Source organism: Sciurus carolinensis, chromosome X (assembly GCF_902686445.1).
Source record: "Sciurus carolinensis chromosome X, mSciCar1.2, whole genome shotgun sequence".
Taxonomy (NCBI): domain Eukaryota; kingdom Metazoa; phylum Chordata; class Mammalia; order Rodentia; family Sciuridae; genus Sciurus; species Sciurus carolinensis.
In genome coordinates, this window is record NC_062232.1 from 45,483,166 (window position 1) to 45,508,622 (window position 25,457).

The following is a 25,457-nucleotide window of genomic DNA, read 5'->3' on the forward strand; positions in this document are numbered from 1 at the left end:
GATATTAGCCATGGGCTTAGCGTAGATTGCCTTTATAATGTTTAGGAATGTTCCCACTACCCCAATTTTTTCTAGTGTTTTGAGCATGAAGGGGTGCTGTATTTTATCAAATGCTTTTTCTGCATCTATTGAAATAATCATATAATTCTTAACTTTAAGTCTATTGATGTGGTGAATTACATTTATTGATTTCTGGATGTTGGACCAAACTTGCATCAAGGATATTGTTCTGAAGTTTTCTTTCCTTGATGTGTCTTTATCTGGTTTTCATATCAGGGTGGTACTAGCTTCATAGAATGAGTTTGGAAGCGTTCCCTCCTTTTCTATTTCATGGAATGCTTTGAGGAGTATTGGTATTAGTTCTTCTTTGAAACTCTGGTAGAACTTGACTGAGAATCTGTCTGACCCAGGGCTTTTCTTGATTGGTAGGCTTTTGATGGCTTCTTCTATTCATTGCTTGAAATTATATGTTTAAATTGTGTATGTCCTCCTGATTCAGTTTGGGAGGATCATATGTCTCTAGAAATTTGTCAATGTCTTTGAGATTTTCTATTTTATTAGAGTATAGATTTTCAAAATAGCTTCTAATTATGTTTTGATAGTCATGATATTTCCTTTTTCATCATGAATTTTAGTAATTTGAGTTCTCTTCTTTTCTTTGTTAGAATGTCTAAAGGCTTATCAATTTTGTTTATTTTTTCAAGGAACCAACATTTTGTTTTGCCAATTTTTAAAAATTCTTTCTTTTGTTTCAATTTCATTGATTTCAGCTCTGATTTTAATTATGTCCTGTCTTCTACTACTTTTGGTGTCGATCTATTCTTCTTTTTCTAGGCCTTTGAGATGTATTGATAGGTCATTTATTTGTTGACTTTTTATTCTTTTATTGAATGTGCTCCATGTGATGAATTTTCCTCTTAGTACTGCTTTCATAGTGTCCCAGAGATTTTCTTTGTTCTTGCTTAACTCTAAGAATTTTTTTTATCTCCTCCCCAATGTCTTCTGCTATCCATGCATCATTCAATAGCATATTATTTAGTCTACAGTTGTCGGAGCAGTTTCTGTTTTTTATTTCATTATTGATTTCTAATTTTGTTATATTATAATCTGATAGAATACAAGGTAGTCTCTCAATTTTTTGGTATTTGCTAAGAGTTGCTTTGTGTCATAACACATGGTGTATTTCAGAGAAGGATCCATATGCTGCTGAGAAAAAAGTGTATTCATTCACTGATGGATGGAATATTTTATATATATCTTTTAAGTCTAAATTATTGTTTGTATTATTGAGTTCTATGGTTTCTTTGTTCAGTTTTTGTTTGGAACATCTATCCAGTGGTGAGAGAGGTGTGTTAAAATTACCCAGTGTTACTGTGTTGTGGTCTATTTGATTCCTGAAATTGGGAAGGATTTGTTTGACATACATAGATGCTCCGCTGTTTGGGGCATAAACATTTATAATTCTCATGTCTTGTTGACTTATGGTTCCCTTAAGCGGTACAAAATGTCCTTCCTTATCCCTTCTGACTAACTTTGACTTGAAACCCACTTTATCTGATATGAGGATGGAAACCCCTGCTTTTTTACTGAGTCCTTGTGCATGGTATTTTTTTTTCCTATCCTTTCACCTTTAGTCTGTGAATGTCTTTTTCTCTGAGATGAATCTCTTGAAGGCAACATATTTTTAAGTCTTTTTTTTTAAATCCATTCTGCCAGTCTATGTCTTTTGAATAATGAGTTTAAGCCATTAACAGTCAGGGTTATTATTGAGATATGAATTGTATTCCTGGTCATTTTGGCTTATTTTTGGTTTTTAACTTGACTTGGTTTATCCTTTTTTTGGCTTTTCCTTTAGTATATTTCCTCCCTTTGCTGACTTACATTATTGTTTTTCTGTTCTTCCTCATTGGATATTTTGCTGAGTATGTTCTGTAGTGCAGGCTTTCTATTTGTAAATTCTTTTAGCTTTTGTTTATCATGGAAGGTTTTTATTTAGACATCAAATCTGAAGTTTAGCTTTGCTGGATATATGATTCTTCACTGGCATCCTTATTCTTTCAGAGTTTCAAATATGTTGTTCCAGGCCCTCCTAGGTTTTAGGGTCTGGACTGCAAAGTCTGGTGATATCCCTATTGTTTTCCCCCTATATGTAGTCTGATACTTTTCTCTCACGGCCTTTACAATTCTATCTTTATTTTGTATTTTGGGCATTTTAATTATAATATGGCTTGGCGTGGATCTGTTGTAATTCTGTGTATTTGGTGTTCAGTAAGCCTCTTCTATTTGATTTTCCATTTCATTCTTCAGGTTTGGTACATTTTCTGATATTATTTCATTGAATAGTTTGTTCGTTCCTTTGGTTTGTTTTTCTGTGCCTTCATCAATCCTGATCATTCTTAAATTTGGTCTTTTCATGGTATCCCATAATTCTTAGAGGTTGTGCTCATGATTTCTTATGATGTTCTCTGTATCTCAACTTTATTTTCCACATTAAATAATTTGTCTTTATTGCCTGAGTTTCTGTCTTCTAAGTTATCTAGTCTGTTGCTGATGCTTTCTATTGAATTTTTAGTTTGGTTTACTGTTTCCTTCATTTCAAGGACTTTTGTTTGTTTTCTGAATCTCTATATCTTTATTGAAATAATATTTTGCTTCCTGCATTTGCTCTTTTAACTGTTTATTGAAGTGATTATTCATTGCCTGTATTTGCTCTCTCATATCGCCCTTTACTTCATGGATCCTTTTAATTATGTACATTCCAAATTCCTTTTCCGGTATTTCTTCTACCATCCTGTCAATGGAGTCTCTTATTATAGCATTTCAGTTCGGGGGGGCCACTTTCTTCCCTTGTTTTTTTCATGTTGTTTGTGTATCTTCCCCTCTAGCAGTGCAGATCTGAGATGTTATGGTTTCTCCCCCCTATACGTTTATAGTGTCCCTGCAGGTTTCCAATACCTCACTTTTAAGGGGAAGATCAATATTAACAGCACACAATACAAACAGTATGCAGCCTTAGACGATAACAGTATTGTCATAATAAACAGAGAGAATGAGTTTAATTTTTATCTACAGTATAAGCAATAGGTTTCCAATGAGGTCTACATTTTATAATTGTGAACAAAATAATGCAGAGGGGTTTAGGATGTAATGTTAATGTGATAAATAGTGAGTATATAGAGGTACTAGATCATAGGAAGAGTGAAAGCAGGATCAAAATAGTTGTTAGCATGAGAAAAGGGAGAAAGAGACTCCAAGGAAATAGGTAAATAAGAGAAAAATAGAGTGAAAAAATAAAATAAAAAATCAAAAGTACAATTAAAAACTCTAGAGTTTAACTTTAATATACTATTCAAACCTCCCAATCTTTAGTAGCCCGATGCATGAGAGGTACTTGATAATGAGCTTCTAGTCTCCAGAAGGTGTCCCAGGATGGGAGCTACCCCACCTAAATATGGTGGCTTTGACTTTGGGAATAATCCAAGATTGCTATAGAAGCTTCTGAATACATTGGTAGATTGGGGACCGCAGGGCTCAGATTGGGCCTAGTGCTGAGGCTCCAGGTGGGTGGGCCTCATTAAGTTTTGAAATCAAGAAATGTGGGGCCTCCCAATTTATTCTTTTTAAAAATTCTTTTTTTCTATTCAGTGTCACTAGAGATTCTGTATGAGTTTTAAGATGAATATTTTATTTTTGTTGAAAAATGCCATTGAGGATTTAGTAAAGATTGCATTGAATCTGTAGATTGCTTTGTGTGGTACTGACGTCTTGACAATAGTAAGTTTTCAATCCATGAATACAATTGTCTATTTATTTGTATCTTCTTTAATTTTTTTCAGCAAAGTTTTATAGTTTTTAATGTATATATCCTTCACCTCCTAGGTTAGATTTATTACTAAGTATATTATTATTTCCTATGCTGTTATAAACTGATTTGCTTTCTTAATTTCCTTTTCAGATGTTCACTATTAGTTGTTTGGGAGCATTTTAAAATAATTATTGGACCTTGAATGTTTAAAATGAGTAAAACAGAATTTTCTTATACAGAACATCATTAAAACTCATCAATTTGGGAATATTGATGGCATATTATGATCATTCACTATGTGTAAGGCATTAAGTATTTGGCACGAATTCTTCTAATTTAGAACAATCCTAAATAATGTTTCCTATAACTATTCTAATTTCACAGATGAGAAAATTAAGGCATGGAGAGTAACTTGTTCAATATTACACAGGATGATACAGACACAGGAGTAGGAATAAAAGCCAACTCCTATTATGTTTGCATTAGCAATATAAGGAAAGTAGCTAATGGAAATTAGATTTTGTTCTGTTTACTGCTTCTTAGGAATAAATGTTCCCCACATTACTGGTAGTAAGAATTTAACCCAGGGCTTTATGCATGTGAAACACATTCCTCCTCACTGAACTATACCTCCAGCCCTTTGTACCTCAATTTTTTTGATACTGGGGATTAAAACCAGGGGTGCTTTACCACCAAGCTGCATCCCCGGTCCTTTTTTATTTTTATTTTTTCATTTTGAGACAATATCTTTCTACATTACTGAGGCCTCACTAAGTGGTCGAGGCTGGCTTTGAGCTTTCAATCCTCCTGCCTCAACCTCCCAAGCCACTGAGATTACAGGTGTGTGCCACAGTGCTCAGCTGTTGACTCACTTCTGATATAACAGGTGTGGGAAGAAAGGATGAGTCAATGTGGTTCTATTTCTAATAAATAGATGTGGAGTGTGGATGGAGGGAATTTTTCAAATATCAGCTAGGGAATAGAGCTGCTTAAAAGCATGTTTTGTGCATAGTCCTGCAATAAACATGGGAGGACAGATTCACAATAGCCAAGAAATTGGAAAAAAATCTTAGATAGATAGATAAGATAGGTAGAAAATGGGTTGGATTTAGGCATAAAAAAGAATGAAATCCTGTCATTTTTGATAATATGGATGGAACTCAAGATCATTAAGTGAATTCAGTCAGGCACAGAAAGACAAGCAACATTGTGGAATCTATAAAAGTTGATCTCATAGAAGTTGAGAGTACAATGGTGATTAACAGAGGCAGTAAGAGGAGGGGTAGAGAGATGGAGAAAAATTGACCAATGGGTACTAAGTTACAGTTGGTTAGGGGCAAAATGTTCTGGTGTGCTTTTGCGTGGCAGAGTGACTATAGACAAGAATGAACTGCACATTTCAAAAACTATAAGATCCATGTACAAACAGAGAAACAAATGTATCCCATTTGTTTACAATAAAAAAAACTATAAGATATTATCTTGAAAGTTTTTGCCATAGAGAAATGACAAATGTTTGGGTATATATATTTAATCTGATTTAAGCATTATACAACATATACATGTGTCAAAACATCACATTACACCATAAATATGTACAATTTTATGTATCTGTTAAAGTAAATTTAATTTGAATTTTAAAAAGTATATTTTGTTTTAGATGATGTGGTGAAGCTGAGCTTCTTTATTACTTCTCTTATAAAAAGCCAAATTACTGAAATTGAGGTGGGGAGGGGAATGAGATATTGTTGCAGCGTTGACTAAAAGTAGAAGGTCTATATCTATAAGCAGATACATTTAGTCTGAAGAAAGACACTCAGGCTGTGAGAATCTCTTTCTTTGGTATTAAATATGAGAGAATGGGACAAAGATCATTTGTGTACTTTTGTTTCCAATTTTACCCCCAACACCCAAATAAATAGGCCTTTTCTGTATTTTAGTTTTCTAATTAAATATGCTTCTCCATAAGTGCATGGAGCTGCTCTTGAATCAATTGATACACCCTGGTGGGCTGGAGGTCATTAAAATGAACTGACTCAAAATTACTCAAATTAGTCTAGAGATATTTTGAAAAAGCAAAAAAATCTCTTGTTATGTCTGTAAGAGAGACGATTTATGCATTGAGTGTAGGATTAGATTCTTATTGTTTTAGTTAACTTTTGCATCACTGTGACTAGTATACCTGACAAGAACAATGTAAACAATGGAATATTACTCAGACATAAAGAATGAAATTATGGCATGTGCTGGTAAATGGATGGAACTGGAGACTATCATGCTAAGTGAAATAAGCCAGTCCCAAAGAACCAAAGGCAGAATGTTCTCTCTGATATGTAGATGTTCACACATAATAAGGGTGGGGAAGAGAAGAATAGAAGTTCATTGGATTAAGCATACTACAGCGATGCAGCCACATCAATGTTTATAGCAGTTCAATTCACAATAGCTAAACTATGGAACCAACCTAAATGCCCTTCAATAAATAAATGAATAAAGAAAATGTGGTAAATATATATACAATGGAATGTTACTCAGCCTTAAAGAAGAATGAAATTATGGCATTTGCAGGTAAATGGATGGAACTAGAGAACATCATGCTAAGTGAAATAAACCAATTCCAAAAAACTAAAGACTGAATGTTTTTTCTGATAAGTGGATGCTGATCCATAGTGAGGTTTGGGTATGGAAGAATGAAGGAACTTTGGACTGTGCACGGGGAGTGAGGGGAGGTTTGGGGTGGTGGGGATGTGAAGGACAGTAGAATGAGACAGACATTATAATCCTATATACATGTATGAAAAAATAAAATAATATAAATAAATAAAATGGGCCTCTTCGAAAAAAAAGAAAGAAAAAAGTTCATCGGATTAGACAGAGGGGATTGAAGGGAAAGGAGGGAGAATGGAAATAGGAAAGGCAGTGGAATGAATTGGACATAACTTTCCTATGTTCATACAAATACATTACTGGTGAAACTCCACATCTTGTACAACTGCAAGAATGGGATCCTAATTAGAATAAGTTATACTTAATGTATGTATAATATGGCAAAATACACTCTATTGTCATGTATATCTAAAAAGAACAAATTGAAAAATAAAGCTTTAAGTTACCTCAAAAGCAAAAAAATGAAAGAAAAAACAGTGTAGAGGAAGAAAAGTTCATTTTGGTTCAAGGTTACAGAGGTTCAGTCCATGGTCAGCTAACTCCATATCTCTGAGCCTGAGGTGAGGCAGAACATCATGGCAGAAGAGCATGGCAGAGGAAAGCAGCTAAGGATGTGATAACTAGGAAAGAGCGAGAGCAAGAGTGAGAGTGAGAGAGAGAGAGAGAGAGAGAGAGAAGAGAGATATTGAGAGAGAGAAAGATCCCCTTGCCAGGGACAAACTATAAACCCCAAAAACAGATACCCAGTGACCTATTTCCTCCAACACACCCCATCTGCCAATGGTTACCACCTAGTTAATCATATCAGTGCATTAATCCACTGGTTATGTTAAATCTCTTATACTCTGATCATTTCACCTCTGAACATTTTTGCATTGTCTCACACATGAGCTGTTTGGGGACACCTCATGTCTAAATTTGCAACTCTAAAATTCTATGATTAGGTGCAATTAAAGAAGAAGAGTTGGTTTGAGGGTATGTGTAGCTAAGACCACTTTTCCCAAAAGAATATTGAATGCTTTGTTCATTTATTTAAAAAGTCCATATATTAACATAAAATTTAGCATAAACATTTGCTGAGAGACATTCTTGTGAGTGGTGTTCACTTATTTATTCAAAATATGTATTATGACTAACTATGTGCCAGGGTCTGAGGTAGGTGCTGGGCGACCTCATTGACCAAGTTATACTTGATCTTTGCCTGAAGGGATCTTACAGTTTAGTGGGGACAGGCCTACAAACAAGATAAATACAAAATTACTGAATAATAAGCTTGATATAAATTATGAAGTGTGTTACAAAGGAAATAACAAGGTGTGGTGAAAGAGGATGATTACGGTGGGGGCACTGAGGAGGGTCAGGCTTTCGTGAGATTACATTTGAGTTGAGATCTGGAAGATAAAAAGGAACCCACAAAGACAAAGTTTGGGAGGAAGGATATTGTTCTGGGAAGGTGAATAAATGCAATGCTTTAATGAAAGAATTCATTTGGCATACTAGATTTAAGTGTGGTGGAGGTGTGGTGGACAAGGGGCATAGTAGGAGAGGAGATTGGAAAGATAGGGATAAGGAATAAGGAATTTGTACTTATTAACATATTTTTATTATTTTAAATCAATCTCTATCCTTCCCTCCCCCTCTCTCCCTCTCTCCCCTGTCACCCTCCCCTGCATTTTATTCTCATTTAACCACTTAGGATTTTTTTCCCCTAAAATGTATGATAAGTCTTGAATAACTTTATGTCCTTTCATGGTAATATATGAAGGGAATATATGTGTGTGTATGTGTGTGTGTGTCTATGTATTTAAATAAAATTTTATTTATGGACACTGACCTTTCAATTTTATATAATTCCTATGTTTCACAAAATAGTATTCTTTAAAATTGTTCTTTGTTATTGGTGTATACTAATTATACAGAATAGTGAGTTTCATTGTGGCATGTTTATGCATACATAAAAAAACATCATTTGATCAATCTCATGCCCCAATATTTCCCATAATTTCCCCTTCTCCCTCCCCTGATCCCCTTCCTGTATAATTCTGGACTCTTGATTTCATAGAGTCCCTTTTTTGCATGTGTTTTTTCTTTCTAACTTCCATACATGAGAGAAGACATATAATTTTCTGACGTTTTTTGCTCAAAATTATGGTCTCCGTTACATCCATTTTCCAGCAGAAGTCACAATTTTATTTTTATTTATGCCTGAGTAAAAACTCTATTTGAGTATGTATGTATGTATAAAATATACTCACTTTCTTTTGGATAAATAGAAAATAGTTGTATAGCTGGATTATATTGTAGATCTATTTTTAGCTTGTTGAGGAACCTCCATACTGATTTCCATAGTGACTCTACTAATGTACATTCCTACCACCAGTGTATAACTATTGTTTTTTATCCTTATTCAACATTTATTATTTTTATTCTTGATACTTGCCATTCTAACCGAAGTGAGATGGAATCCTATTGTAGTTTTGATTTGCTTTTCCTTGATTTTTCAAATAAATATTGGCCATTTGTACTTACTTTGAGAAGTATTTTTTCTGTTCTTTTTTTCTATTTATTGATTAGGTTTTTTTATTTTTAATGTTAACTTTTTGAATTCTTTATTTATTCTGGTATTAGTCCTTTATTGGAGGAGTAAGTGGCAAAGATTTTTCTCCTCTACTGCTGGTTGTCACTACTGTGTTGTTTCTTTTGCTGTACAGAAATTTTTCATTTGCTGCAATTCCTTTTTACTGATTCTTTGTCTTATTTCATCAGCTACTGGACTCTGATTGGGAATTGCCTTCCTGTGTCTATATGCTGAAATGCTTCCCCTATTTCTTTTTCTAAGAGTTGGAAAATTTCTGGTCTTATAGACAGGACCAGAGTTAACTCACTTTGAATTGGCATTTGTACAGGGTGAGAGATGAGGATCTAGATTCATTTCTGCACATATGGATATCCAGTTTTGTTAGCACCACTTGTTAAAGAAGCTGTATAGAGGGAAAAGAGGGGTGGGAGGGGTGGGGGGGGAGGAAAAAAATAACAGAATGAATCAAACAACATTACCCTATGTAAATTTATGATTACACAAATGGTATGCCTTTACGCCATGTACAAACAGAGAAACAACATGTATCCCATTTGTTTACAATAAAAATAAATTAAAAATTAAAAAAAAGAAGCTGTCTTTTTTCCAATGTGTATTTTCGGCCCCTTTGTCAACAATCAGATGACTGTAGGTACGTTGGTTTGTTTTCTTGTATTCTATTATGTTCCATTGATCTAAATGTCTGTTTTTATACCAGTACCACTCTGACTTAGGTATTATGGCTCCGTAGTATAATTTGAAATTGGGTATTGTGATGACTGCAGAATTGAACTTTGTGCTCAGAATTGTTTGGCTATTCTGGGTCTTTTATTTTTCCATGTGAATTTTAGGAATTTTTTTCTAGTTCTGTAAAGAATATCACTGGTATTTTGATGGGGATTTCATTATGTCTGTAGATCACTTTTTATAATGACCCTTTTAACAGTATCAATCATGCCCATCCATGAACTTGATAGGTTTTGCTACTTTGACAGTTCTTCAGTTTCTTTCTTCAGAGTTCTATAATTTTCATTATAGAGGTATTTCACCTCCTTGGATAGATTCACCCCTAGGTATTTTAATTTTTTGAAGATATTGTGACTATAATTGTTTTTAAGATATATTTTTTCAGCAGATTGATTATTGGTATATACAGAAACTATTGATTTTTATTAATTTTATTGGTGCATTGTAATTAGACATAATAGTGGTACACATGCCATATTTGCATAGGTACATAATGTAATTTGATCACTCTCTTTCCCAAGTACCTTCCTTTTCTTACCCCTCCCGATTCCCTTGATCCACTTGTATTAGTTTATTGATCTCCCTTTTATTATTATTATTATTATTTTAATTAGTATGATACATATATGTACAGGATAATATATGTATATATGATTCATTGTGGTGTATTCATACTTGGACCTAGCATAATTTGGTGAATTTCATTCCCCAATGCTTCCTCATGACCTCCAAATTTCTCTCCCTTTTGATCCAATTCTAGTGTTCTATTATCCTCCCTTCTATTTTCATGAGATCCCTTTTTAATTTTAATTTTTCTTTCTATATCTCCACATATGAGAGAAAATATTTGACATTTGACTTCCTGAGTCTGGCTTATTTCACTTAGTATGATGTTCTCTTCTTTCATACACTTACCAGGAAATAACATAATTTCATTCTTCTTTATGACTGAATAAAACTCCATTGTGTATATATACCACATTTTTTTATCCATTCTTCTATTGGTGGGCACCTAGGCTGGTTCCATAATTTGGCTATCATGAATTGTGCTCCTATAAACATTACTATATCACTGTAGTGTGATGATTTTAGTTCTTTTTAGTAAGTACCAAGGAGTGGAATAGCTGGGTCATATGTTGGTTCAATTCCTAGTCTTTTGAGTAATCTCCATACTACTTTCCAAAGGAGTTGTCCTAAGTTACATTCTAAGCAAAAATATATAAGTGTACCTGTGCCCCACATCATCATCAACAGTTATTGTTATTTATTCTTTATGGTTGCCATTCAGACTGGTGTGAGATAAAATCTCAGTATAGTTTTGATTTGTATTTTCCTGATTGCTAGAGCTGTTGAACATTTTTCATGTATTTCTTGGCCATTTGCATTTCTTCTTTTGAAATATGTCTATTTACATTATTTATTCATTTATTGATTGGATTTTGTTTCAGTGCTGGTTTTTGAGTTCTTTATACACTCTAGGTATTAATTTCCTGTTGAAGAGAGCTCCCATTCTGTAGGCTCTCTCTTCATGCTCTTAGTTGTTTCCTTTGTTATACAGAAGCTTTTGAATTTTATGCTATCCCATTTATAGATTCTTGGTTTTGTTTCTTGAGTTTTACGGGTCTTGTTTATGAAGTTGGTGCCTACATTAATATGTTAAAGTGTTAAGTATGTGTTTTCTTCTGTTAGTTGCAAAGTTTCTGGTCTAATTTTTAGATCTTTGATCCATTTTGAGTTGACTTTTGTGAAGGGTGAAAGATAGGGATCTAGTTTTATTTTTCTCCATTTTGGTATATGGTTTTTCTAGAACCATCTGTCAAAAATGCTATGTTTTCTCCAATGTATATTTTTGGCATCTTTGTTGAGGATTAGATGATTTGTATCTATGTGGATTTGTCTGTCTTATATTCCATTGGTCTTCATGTCTGTTTTGATGCCAATAACATACTGTTTTTGTTACTATCACTCTGTAGTATAATTTATCAGGCATTGTGGTCCCTCCAGCATCACTTTTCTTACTTAGGATTTTTGTGACTATTCTGTGTGTTTTATTCCTTCATATGAGTTTTAGGACTTTGTTGTAGTTCTGTGAAGAATGTCATTGGTATTTTCATAGGATCTCATTGAATCTGTATGTCACTGGTATTTTGATGGGGATCTCTTTGACTCTGTATATCACTGTTGGTACTATGGTCATTTAATGATATTAATTCTGTCTATCCAAGAACATGGGGGACTTTCTGTCTTCTGAGTTCTTCTTAAATTTCTTTCTTCAATGTTCTGTAATTTTCATTGTAATGGTGTTTCTCCTCTATGGTTTGATTTATTCTCAAGTTTTTTTAGGCTATTGTGGATGGAATTGGTTTCCTGATTTCTTTCCTGGCAGATTCATTGAGTATAGGAAAGCTATTAATTTTTTAATTATGTACTCTTATAATGAGATTTGTCCACTTGCTGGCTCTGAATTTGTTTTTATTTATGCCTTAATATTTCTTTAAGTATGATCTGTAGTGCTGGCTTTATAGTCATGGATTCCCTTAGTATATGCTTACCTTAGAAATATTTTTGCTTCTTTAATTCTGAAGGAAAGCTTTGCTGGATATTTTACAATATAGGTTGAAATTTATTTTCTTTCAGGGTTTGTTATACATAGTTCTAAGCTCTTCTGGTTTAAGAGTTCATGTAGAAAAATCAGAAGTCATTCTTATTGACTAACCCCTAAATATAACCTTTCCATTCTTCTCTTGATGCTTCTAAAATTCTATCCTTATTCTGTATATCAGACATTTTAATTATAATGTTTCATGAGAGGATCTTGTCTGTTTGTACTTCTGAATGTCTCCTGTATCTGGATTTTCATTCCCAAGGTTGAAAAATTTTTTTGACATTATTTCATTGCAAAGTTTATGCATACCCTTATCTCGTATGCACCTCAGTGATGATGATTCTTAGGTTTATTCTCTTAATGTTCCAGATTTCTTGAATATTCTGGTCATGGTTTCTTGTCATGTTTGCTTTATTGCTGACTATATTTTCAAGATTATATATCCTGTATTTAAGGCCTGGAAAATTGTCTTCTACCTGGTCTGGTCATAATGAATTCCCTCCATTTTTGCCTAACTTGCAAAACATTTATTTCTTCTCTATTTGTAAAGGATAGGTTTTCAAGATATAGTAGTTTTGACTGAAAGTTATTTGTTATTTTCAGAATTCGTAATATGTCATTCCATTTATTCCTGGCCTGTTGAAATCTACTTGAAGTATATTGGTGGTTCCCTTAAATGTGACATAGTTCTTCTGTCTTGCAGTCTTCAGAAACTTCTTTTTCTTCTATCAGTTGTATTCTAATGTGGTAGGTTAAGAATCTTTTCTGGTCATACTGTGTCTATTTGGGGTTCCATGGACCTCCTGTAACTGGATGTCCACATCTTTTCAAAGATTAGGGAAGTTTTTATCTATTATTACTTTAAATATGTTTCTATACCTTCCCCTTTATCTTTTCCTTTAAGTACCACAAAACACAAACATTTGTTCCTTTAATGGTGCCCTCCAAAGCTGTGAAGGTTATCTTCATTCTTCTTTTTTTACTTTTGTCTGACTGGGGTATTTCAAATGATCTGTCTTAAAAATTTAGATATTCTTTCATCTGCTTCATTTGATCTGTTATTAAGGCTTCCAACTGTATTTTTAAAGTTTGACTTATTGAGCTCTGTATTTCCAAGATTTTTGTTTGGTTCTTTTTCAAGATCTTTATCTCTTTCATGAATATCTTATTCATATCATGATTCATTTAAAAATTTTTACAACTATCTGTGTTCTCTTGAATCTCATTTGGCTTCTAGTAATATTCTTTAAAAATTCTTTATCAGACATCTTTTCAATATAATTTTCTTTGAGTTCTATTTCTAGAAAGTCATTGTGTTCTAGAGGTATCATATGACTTTATTTCCCTGTTTCTTATGTTTCTGTGTTGAGATTTGCATATCTGGTACATTCCTAGTCCCAAAGGGAGATGAGTGCATGCCCAGATGTAGCCCTCAAAAGAGAGGAACATGCTGCACATGGTATAGGAATAATGTGGCTGGTGAGAGCTATACAAGTGCCTGCCATCTTTTCTGGCATTGGTCAATGTCTATACATGGTTCACTACACCCTTTTCCCCCATGGACAAGTGCCCTGGTCTCAGTTCTCATGGGTGGCATTCTCTCTTTCCCCTTTGTGCTGAAATACCTCACTCATGAAGTACAGGATACTTAGTGGGTTTGGATGCGGGGGTTACAGCTTCTCTGCTTGGACATATTGGGTCAATGAGGATACATTTCCCCATGCTAGTGTGGTATGGTATATATTATATCCCAGAGATGGGGATATGTAGGAGTTTTTGACCCTTAAATTGGTATGAATTAAAATAATAGCTCCCTCTGAAGATGGTATCAGCCATAACAGTCTAGTCTCTGGGGTTGGTTGTGGGACAATGTGAATTCCTTGTGCAAAACAAAGGTATGGTGCAGATTACAGGCTGTTCCCCTAATTGATCTGTAAAACTATGATCATTGTGAAACTTTTTGTAGCTCGGATTGTCTGTGTCCATGGTGATGGAGATTGCTGGGATTCTCCTATTCAATCTTGCCCCTGCAGAGTAACCTCCTCCCCTAGCTGGGGAGACAGTATTGTATCTGTCAGGGTGTTTTCTCTTTCTGTGCTGTTGTTGCAGGTCTCAGAATCTCACAGTGTTCCGATTTATCTTTTTGGGTCCCAAAATTCTTCTATAGTAACTCACCTCATAATGCAGTGATCCAGATGTTGCTTTGGTTTTTCTTTGTGGAAAAGAAGGTAAATGCCGGCATCTGTTATGGACCATTTTGGAACTCCTAACATTGGTATTTTGTGATACATTTGTGAAATATCACTGAGGGGTGGTTCTGATTACTTCCTTTCTTATACAACCAGCATAGAATCAAGTCTACCCATCTTTTTTCTTAATTCCTACTCATCTTTCTGGGTCTTTGTGTGGGGGGATTAGCAATTACATATCATTTCTTCAGTGCAACCTGCTCAGACACTTGGACTAGGTCAGGTCTTTCTGTGATTCATTCTTACTGCACATTGTACTTCACATGTGTAGAACTTACAAAATTATAAATGGTCAATTTGTGCTATATTTAGTATCTATCTTCCCCATTAGTCTGTACCTTACATGAAAACTTGGATCATTTTTGTTGCATTCATCAAAGTGCCTAACATTTTTTTCTGGCACATGTTTGACAGAAAATATTGATTGAACAAATGAATAGGGATCCTGTAGGATATTTGGGTTTTAAAAGGAGTGGATGCTCAATAAATGTTTGCTTAATGAATAAATGAGTCAATATATAGATTAAGACTACAGGTTTTATTTTCTAAGTTGCTATGCTACTCCTACAAACTGTATCTTAGCCCAATAATTAACTTCAGTCCTCTTCACTCCCATGGCTTTAAAGAATCTGTAAAACCATTAGTCTAATTAAAGCAAAGCATTATTTTCAGATATCTAATTGAAATTCATATTTTATGTGTATGTGTATTATATATAACTGGTATGTAATGTAATTTATATATTAATCTCAGAATACCAGGCATGTAAAAAAGAAATGTAGAATATCTAAGTATTACAAAAGGGCAGGGTATGTGAAATAAAGAAAGTAAAGAAGGAAGGAATACAAAATGAACTTGGAGGGATAGGAGTAATTGAAATAGAAACTATTCATTGGTTTTAGATTTCCAAAATTACTTCTTTCCTTTATTTCCCTGACTGTACAGAACCTTTGCAGTAGAGCCTTTGTAAAATATCTGAATATCATTCCGTGAACATTGGGAAGCTTTGGAAAATAGATTCTGATCAAGGGGTGCTGAGCCCAGTAGGATTCAAAAGAAAAAGCCTCTTCCTCTGTTTATTGAGAGAACAGGAACACGTATGAAACGAAGAACAATTCAAGACTGTATATGATGAAAAATAAAATCGCATGGTAACATTATCATTGAAAAGTACTAGAAAATATGATTTAAAAAAAACACTCATTTCTGAATATCTTTGCCACTCATACTTCAGATAGAGCACTAATTTCCAGAATATATAAAGAACTCAAAAAACTCTACATGAAGAATACAAATAACCCAATCAATAAATGGGTAAGGATATGAACAGACACTTCACAGAAGAAGATCTACAAGCAATCAACAAACATATGAAAAAATGTTCACCATCTTTAGTAATAAGAGAAATGCAAATCAAAACTACCCTTAGATTCCATCTCACCCAAATTCAAATGCAATTATCAAGAATACAAGCAACAATAGGTGTTGGAGAGGATGTGGGGAAAAAGGTACACTCATACATTGCTGGTGGGATTGCAAATTAGTGTAGCCACTCTGGAAAGGAGTGTGGAGATTCCTTGGAAAACTTGGAATGGACCCACCATTTGACCCAGCTATCCCACTCCTCAGCCTATACCCAAAGGACTTAAAATCAGCATGCTACAGAGATACAGCCACATCAACGTTCATAGCTGCTCAATTCACAATAGCCAGACTGTGGAACCAACCTAGATGTCCTTCAATTGATGTATGGATAAAGAAACTGTGATATATATATATATATATATATATATACATATACATATATACATGTATATATACTTTATATATATATATATACAATGTAATATTACTCAGCTATAAAGAATAATAAAATTATGGCATTTGCAGGTAAATGGATGAAATTGGAGAACATCATGCTAAGTGAGATAAGCCATTCTCAAAAATCCAAAGGACGAATGACCTCACTGATAAGCGGATGATGACACATAATGGGGGGGGTGGGAGGGTTGCAAGAATGGAGGAAGGAGGGACTGTATAGTGGGAAAAGAGGGGGGTGTGAGGGGTGGGGGGGAAGGAAAAAATAACAGAATGATTCAAACATCATTACCCTATGTAAATGTATGATTATGCAAATGGTGTGCTGTTACTCCATGTACAGACAGAAACAACATGTATCCCATTTGTTTACAATAAAAATAAATTTTAAAAAACCCCTAATTTCTATTTAGATATTTTTGATTTGCATCTATGGCTTATTTTTCTTGTATTTTTCAACCCCCTTATTGGTGATAAACTTTAACAACTTGGTTAATTAGAACAAATTAAAATTTTTTTAAAAATGAGAAAAAAAGATTTATATAATTTCTTACTATTGGTTTAGTTGTCATGCATGTTTCCTCTTCCTTATGTATATTTTACCTTCTTCCATTTCCCTTTTAGCCTGCAAGTCATTCTCTGACAGAAGAACATCAGAAGGAGTAAAATGGAAGGTGAGGAATAATTTCTCCTAATGTAATTTATCAATTTTATATAATTGACTTTATGTAGCTTTTCTTTCCTCATCTCATTCTGAATATCACTAAAGTATGTCCTTTCTCTTACCCATATATTATTTTTGCAAGTCTTGATGCATTTGAGGCCTTATCAATTCTACACCTTTGAATGATGGAGGAAGAGGCAACACCAATTTCTTTTTACATTAAAATAGAGAGGAAAATACCTGGATCAGAGATCAGGAAAGGAGAGATTAAGTAATTTGTAGAAAATAAAATAACAGCTGGGCACGGTGGCACACACCTGTAATTTCAGTGGCTCAGGAGGCTGAAGCTGGAGGGTTGAAAATTTAAAGTCAGCCTCAGCAAGTTAGTGAGGCTCTTAGCAACTTAGTGAGACCCCTCTCAAAATAAAAGAAATAAAAAGGGGCTGGGGATGTGGCTCAGTGGTTAAGCATCCTGGGGTAAATCCCTGGTACCAAAGAAAAAAAAAGAAAAGAAAATGATAATTACCTCATAAGAGTTATTATGAAAGTGACTCAGTTAAGTCAATACATACTGAATATTTGGAATGAAGTCGGGCACATAGTAAATGCACAATAAATGCTGACAAGTGTTGCTTGGATTATGATGATGATTGTTGTATCAATGAATGTTCCAGCTGAAAACATATGCCCTGCTTATATTAAGTAATTTGGGTAAAGTTTATTACTGAAACTACTTACAAAATTGTGAGTAAGGGATAGAGAAAGGACAAAGTATAGTATAATATTCTAAGCATATTCTTAGGAAGTGCTGTTACTCCAAGGTCTAAAGGGGAGTGGTTCTAGGAATCACATGATTCGTAGAATTATGAGTCGGTACAGCTATTAAAGAGTGCCACTTCGCAGAAGCTATGATATTTAGTTAAAGGAAGCAGCCATCCTGCAGTGATCTTGCACCGTGGTAGCTTAGAAAATAAGTATGTCAACCTCTCTCACTCTAATCTCATGCTGGTGTTTCTCATTGGCTAAACACTTAGCAAAGCTAGAGATGGGGCACATGTTGATGAAGTATACAAAAACTAACCTTTAGGAACACAAAACAGAGTGAGGAGTGAATCTGAAGGACAAAACAGAAGATATCAGTACAATCATGAATCTAGGTATAGAAAACAAGTTGTGAGGTATCTTTGGTGTGACCAGGTAATTTTGGGCATGCCTACAGTTTTCTGTGGAAGGTATGTATGTTAGTCCGAAAATCAAAGTCATCTCCCTTGCTTTAGGTTTAAATTAATGATCTCAACCAAGGATACTGCCCTAATGAAAGTCTCTTTCTATCTTTATACCATTTTTACTTGTTTTTCTTCGGACCTTTTTCAGTCCCAGTGTCAGACCTCTACTGAAAACTTTCATGTCATTTTAAGGGAGCAGATGGCTGAGAAAGAAAGTAGAAGTTCGTTTCACCAGTTTGTACTAAAAAAAAAATAACTCAAGTTTAAATAGTTGACCTTGCCACCTTGCACACCTCTCTTCCACTACCACTATTTCTTCTGCCACTCCACTCTATTACTAAGGAACAATAAGATTATATAACATTAAGAGGTAAATTGATTTCTTGGAAATCAGGAAAAGTCTGTTGAGGAAAATTCCATTTGAGCTAGACTTTTATATTAGCCAGTTTTCTGTTAATATAATGAAATACCTGAGGTTGGGTATTTTAACTCACAATTCTAAATGTTCAAGGGCATGGCACTGGTATCAGCTTGGCTCTAGTGAATGCCTCACAGCAGATGGCATTACAGTTGTGGGAGTGCATACGAGTGGGAAAGATCATACGGCAAGGCAGGAAGCAGAGTAAGGGGACAGGAAACAGCCTTGCTCTTTTATAATAACTGGTGAGAATTAAGTTGATCCCACAAGAACTGTCCTAATCCCTTCCAGGGGCAATTGTCCCAGTGACTTAATTAACTCCTGCTAGGCCTTACTTCTTATGGGTCCCACCACCTCTATCAGAGTTCCAACATATTATCTTTTGGGGTACACAGTTAAAGCATATCCAAACCATAGAAGAATGGATATATGCTTTTGACATGTGGAATCATAAAGTATTCTAGTGGGAAGGAACAACATGGACAATAGAATAGATTTAAGGATGTGTGGGGTTCTTTAGAAATTAACTCCTTGTCCAATATGTCATTCTCTAGCCTGACTCCGCACCACACAAATGCAAACCATAATTGTGAGTTTGGTCTATATCTTTGCCTAGTCCATTTTTTTAAATTAATTGGTTCTTTTTAGTTATATGTGACAGAATTCGTTTTGACCTAATTATAAAAGCATGGTGTCTTGTCCATTTTTAATATTTTTACATACCTACATATGGATTGTTAAGCAATATATGGTAAGTTCCTTGTGTATACTCTTAAATTAATATCCTAAATTAAAACATGTTGCACCTATTATTCTACATCTATTCTTTTCCATTCAGATTGGAGTTATTGCCATCTAGTCAGGTTAATATATATAAACCTTGTTCATTCCTCTGATATTCACTTGTATGACTATGCTACATTTGACTTATTTATTCTCCTATTGATTGATATTAGGTTGTTTAAAATTCTAAAATGTTCACTAGCCATATGAGAAATTCAAATTAAAACCAAAATGCAATATCACCTCATACCTATTAAAATAGCTTTTTTAAAAAAGATAACAAGTAGTGGTAAGTATATAAAGAAAAGGAAAGACTGGTGCACTGGTGGTGGGAATTTTAATTAGGCAGTTATTATGGAAAGCAGTATGGAAATTCCTCAAAAAATTAAAAATGGAACCACAGTATCGTCCAACAATCTCATATATCATATATGAGATTATATATATGATATATATATCCAGTATATGTATGTAAATGTGTGTATGAAATAAACTACTATATTGAGATACATGCACTAACATGTTCATTTATTGTAGCATTTTTCATAGTAGCTAAGATATGTAATCTAAGTGTCCACTAAAGGATAAATGGATAAAAATGTGGAATATACCTACAATGATATACTATTTAGCCATAAAAGAAGAAAATTTTGTCATTTGTGACAATATGAATGAATTTGGAGGACATTTTATTAAATGAAATACATCAGGCACAGAAAGACAAATACCACAAGATCTCACTCATGTGGAATCTAGAAAAATTGAATTCATACAAGCAGAGAGGAGAATGGTGGTTACTGAGGTCTGGCAGGTGAGTGGATCATGGTGGTTGGGGAGATGTTGGTCAAAAGTTCAGTTAAATAGGAAGAATAATTCCAAGAGATCTATTGTACAACATGGTGAGTATCTAGTAACAATCAATCTATTGTATTCTTAAAAATGGCCAAGGGAACTAGGCCACACACAGGTAATTATATTGACTCAGGAGGCTGAAGTAGGAGGATTGCAAATTCATGCCAGCCTTAGCAACATAGAGACTCAGTTTAAAAAGTTAAAAACAAAAGTAATAAAAATAAAAAGGACTTGGGATGTAGCTGTGTTAAAGTTCCTTAGGTTAAATCTCCAGTACCCCACCCCTACAAAAAAAAATAGGCTATGGGAATAGATTTTAAGTTTTAAGAATTAAATGTTCCTGTCACAAAAAATGACACAAATGTGAGACAATTCATGATATAATAAGCTTCATTGAACTATATCACAATGTATACGTATTTCAAAACATGTTGTATACAATAAGTCTATACAGTTATTTGTCAAATAAAGATTTAAGAAATGTGTTTTTCCAGATATATCTGTGCAAGAATATTTCTATAACAGAGATTCTTAACCTTTTTGTGCTATGTATTTTTTTGAGAATCTGGAGATGTTTATGGACCCATTCTCAGAAAATCATTATTCAATACATAAAGCACAATGCCTCAAATTACAAAGAAACCAATTTTATGAAAATATATTTATCAAATTATTTTTAAAATTGTGATATAAAAAAGTAATTCTTTTTTATTTTTGATACCAGGATTGAACCCAGGCCACATCCCCAGCCCTTTCTTTTATTTTATTAGAGACAGGGTCTCACTGAATTGCTAAGGGTCTTGCTAAGTTGGTGAGGCTGGGTTTGAACTTGTGATCCTCCTGCCTCAGCCTCCCAAGTCACTGGGATTACAGGTGTGCGCCACCATGCCCGGCATGATTCTTTTTAAAATTCGTTAAATAGTAAGACCTATTAGTGGGTCTAATAGCTATTGTAATTTAAAAATACCAATGAGTGTAAAAATATTCTCTGCACAAATACTTAGAATTAATGTTAGTGCAAAGATATATGTATTCATAATAAAACTGACTTTTTGCCTACATTCCTTATGAAAATAAATGCTGTACTTCAGTTAGTGCAAACAAAGTTGTTTACTTTCCATCCAACATCATGGATCCCCTGAAGGCCTCCAGACCTCAGGTTAAGAATATCTACTTAAAGTATGTACTCAGGAGTAGATCTGCTGGGTCACAAGATTGCACATTTTCAGCCTGAATCACTCATCAAAGTGGCTGCGCTGGTTTTTACCCCCATCAGCAGTGTTTGAGAATTTGTTTTATTTCACACACTCAACAATCCTTTATGTTGTTTTTCATTTTGATGGGTTAATATTTCAATGTTGTTTTAATTTGAATTTCCTTGATAACAAGTGAGGCTAAATATCTTTTCATCTGTTTACTGACCATCTGTCTTAATCTGGTATACTGCCTTTATCTATCTTCTATTAGGTCACTGAAGATTTGAGGAAGGAAAATGAAACAGTCTTTGCCCTTCTCAGTAGAACTTTTCTAGCTCTACCATATTCTGACTTAATAGAATGTTTTGAGTTTTCTCATTTTGCTAAAACTCCAGGTGGGTGTGTTCAAGCAAAGTGAAGGCCATAGTGGTGGATACATATATTTCTCAGCTGCAAAGGAGGAAGGGGTGAGTAGCAACAGAAAAAAATAGTGGAAAGGTTGTTGTAATAGCTAACAAGGATATAAACAAGGACAGTAGCATCTTTGATGATAGAAAGAAGGGCACTAATGTAAGAGAAGTTTTGAAGAAAGAATGTTTAGGATTTCTCTTGAGAAGGTAGAAAATTATGAGTCAAAACGAAGGCCACAGAAATGTCTTGGAAATAGGGGAGAGTTTTGCCTTTTCAGTCTCTGTTCCTTTAAAGTAAGTATATAAACTCTCTTAAACAGCATTCTCTTTTCCAGACTGTGTGTGTGTGTGTGTGTGTGTGTGTGTGTGTGTGTGGTGTGTAAAATAAGTAACTAACAAAGAGAAGCTCTAATTACAAAGGTAAAGTTTTTAAAGCTGTTGCTTCTAGAGTTCCATGCAATGTCAGCTCAATTTTTGCTTGTTGTTGAACCTGATCTTTGGAACTTGCATTCAAACTTCAGCTCAAGTAGTTGTAGCTGTATAATCTTGGGCAAATCACTTTTCCTCACTGCATTTATAGTCACAATACTAGCACTTCCCCAGAATTATTGTGAGGTAATAAGGCAGCATATGTAAAGTACATAGTATATGCCTACCATAATGTGAATAGTTCGCATATTTGTTGAATGTATCAATCAAAATTGATATTCTTGTGGCCAAAGCCCTGGAGGCTACCCTAGTAATTTGAAGTTTTAAAAACTATTAATTTCCTTTCTTCTATTTTAATTATTTTAAAAAGTAATAACTCTTGGTGAGGACATATTAATTTTTAATTTCCCAGACTTTATGAATGGTAAAAACATGCCATTCATTCCTTATGCCAGATGAAAAATTACTAGAAATTATAAGAATTCACATAAATGCTATATCCATGCACTCTTATAAGTGCTTTACATTAATTAGGCCAAGGAATCTTCATTATGAACTTATGATATAGGTGATATTATTATTCCCACTTACATATGGGAAAATAAACTAAGGCATAGAGGAGTTCATTAACATACCCAGCATCATACAAATATTTGTGTTCCTGTGTCTGCATTTTAGCCACTTTACTCAGAGGGGAATGACCTGCCTCATTCTACACAATTTTAGTGTTAGACAAATTTTCAAATTAAGTTTCTCATTTCCTTCAGTTGCACAAGGAAAAAGTTGGACTTTAAGTTCATTTTTCTTGTTAGTTCCTTTACCTTGTAAGTTTTATAGTTATTTTAAAATAGTATTTTAAGTGAAATACCATGTGGTTATATTATAAAATAAAACTTTTCATAATGAAACATTTTTAAAAGTGTATTAGTTCATTGGGAAAGGCCAGTGGAGGATTGGGAAGAGATAGATTATATCTTTAACATTTGGTTTTAAAATCAAGTAGGTTTTTCTATTATGGAAAATACCAAAGTGTCTGGCCTAGAAATCTATTACCTACTTTCAATCTCAGTCAGTCCTGCCTAAAGGAAATAGCAGCAGGACTCATAAGAATAAGTTTTCATTTGTTATTAATTTTTTCCTACAACACAGAAGCAGACTCTGGAAAGCTAATATTTGGGACCTAGCAAGCTCACAGGCATACTGGGACTGTGATAGTGTATACTGGGAGTGTGACCTTACAGAGCTGAAGCAGGTTTCCAAACACAATGGCAGTGAGCCCAGAACAGAATCTCTTTCCTTGCCCTGTCAAAAGCTCCTGGCCAACACTGAAATGTTTCCTTCTGCACTGGAGGAAGCAAAGGGAATACTAAGCCTTTCTGACAAAAAGAGAAGTATATGTATGCAGCTGGTATGAGGGAGAAGAGAGATTAGGGAAGGGGCTTAGACTGACACGATGGTTGTGAGGTACAGAAAAGATTGCTGTGCCATAAAAAGTGAGCAGGCAGTTCTCCCAGTGTACTGGGAATAATGGTGGTGATGGTATATGTTTGCTAGTGGGTTAGATTTTTTTGAGGGGTGGTAGTGATTATTACTGTCATAATCTTTAGTGGAATGGATAGTCCCTTTCAGTTATATAGTGTAACCCTTTATTTAATTCTCTTTTTAGTTCAAAGTAAAAGAAAGATTGTTTTCTTTAAGTAACTGAAATAAAGCTGAATGGAAAAAATGGCATTCATTTTGGCTAAAAGAGTAGAGTCTTATTTTTTTGTTGTTGTACCTTTGCTTACTATACCTGTTCCTACTCAAATACATTTTAAAATGATTTATTCATTTTTATTAATTTTAATTTCCATTTTATTAACTACAAATGAAAATATGCTACTTAGAGGAAAGAAAGAAATCTATCTTTAATATAGCTCTAAGTGGAAACGATAGTGAAGGCTTTCATTTTCTTTTGTGTGTGAGTGTGTCTGCTGGATAGAAAGGAGAATGCAATTGCTGATTAAAACTGAATTATCAGGGCTGGGGAGATAGCTCAGTCGGTAGAGTGCTTGCCTTGCAAGCACAAGGCCCTGGGTTCGATCCCCAGCACCCAAAAAAAAAAAAAAAAAAAAAAACAAAAAACTGAATTATCTTCTGTGGCTAAGTTTAATGGTTTGGTGTTTATGGAAACTTGTATTGCCTAAGTTTCTGGTGAGGGAAATATACATATTATACACTGATTTATTATGCATATGTATGAATATTTTCAGTTGAACCATATGAAATTGCCATTTTTGTTGGTTAAAAATATTGTTGATTATCAGCAAGTCTGTATTACACTCTGTGTGTGTGTGTGTGTGTGTGTGTGTGTGTGTGTACATACACATGCACATGTTTGAAGGAGAGAGAGCAAGAGCAAGAGACAAATGAGATTTGGAGGGGAATGGAGAGAGAGAGGAATGTGTGTGTTTGGTATATGTATGTCCTAATAAAAGTTACAAATTGTAGGAATCTATGTATCTATATTCAGGAAGGATTGTTGTACAACCATATGATGGCACTAATTGTGGAGTTCATTGAGTTTCTCCATAAGCCATCTCAGAAAGGTGGCAAATATTCTGCTTTTCATATGTTTCTAAGGAAGTTAGTTAAATCACTTCTCACTCAATTTCAGTGATTTTTGGGTCTGACAATCTTTACTCTCCAGATGTTTTGGTCATATGTGTAAGCTGAATCCTTATAGTGCTATTTAAATCTGTTCAATCTGCTTTGAATTCTGTATTCCTAACAGAATAAGAAAGGAAACAACTCATCATCATAAAAAGTAATAATAGTAATCTGTATATGGCAGTTAATCTTGTGACTACAAAGGAAAAATTAGTAATGGATTACATAAATATGACCAAATCCTCTCAGATAGTTCACTTGTTATAAAACCCAGATTTTTTACTATTATTATTGACTGTTATTAAGCTACTTCTTAGTCTTTTGTTTCTCTTGGAGAATGAACTTTTAGAAAACCATGGTT

General features: G+C 34.2%; 1 protein-coding gene across 3 annotated transcripts in view; it reads left to right on the top strand.

Moving 5' to 3' along the window:
• The window catches only part of Klf8 (KLF transcription factor 8), a 270,827-nt gene that overhangs the window by 55,620 nt on the left and 189,750 nt on the right, over window positions 1-25,457 (top strand). For all 3 annotated transcript variants that reach the window (XM_047536809.1, XM_047536807.1, XM_047536810.1), the window contains one exon: window positions 17,094-17,143. The gene's annotated coding sequence lies outside the window, so the exon portion shown is untranslated. The remainder of the gene's footprint in view (window positions 1-17,093; window positions 17,144-25,457) is intronic.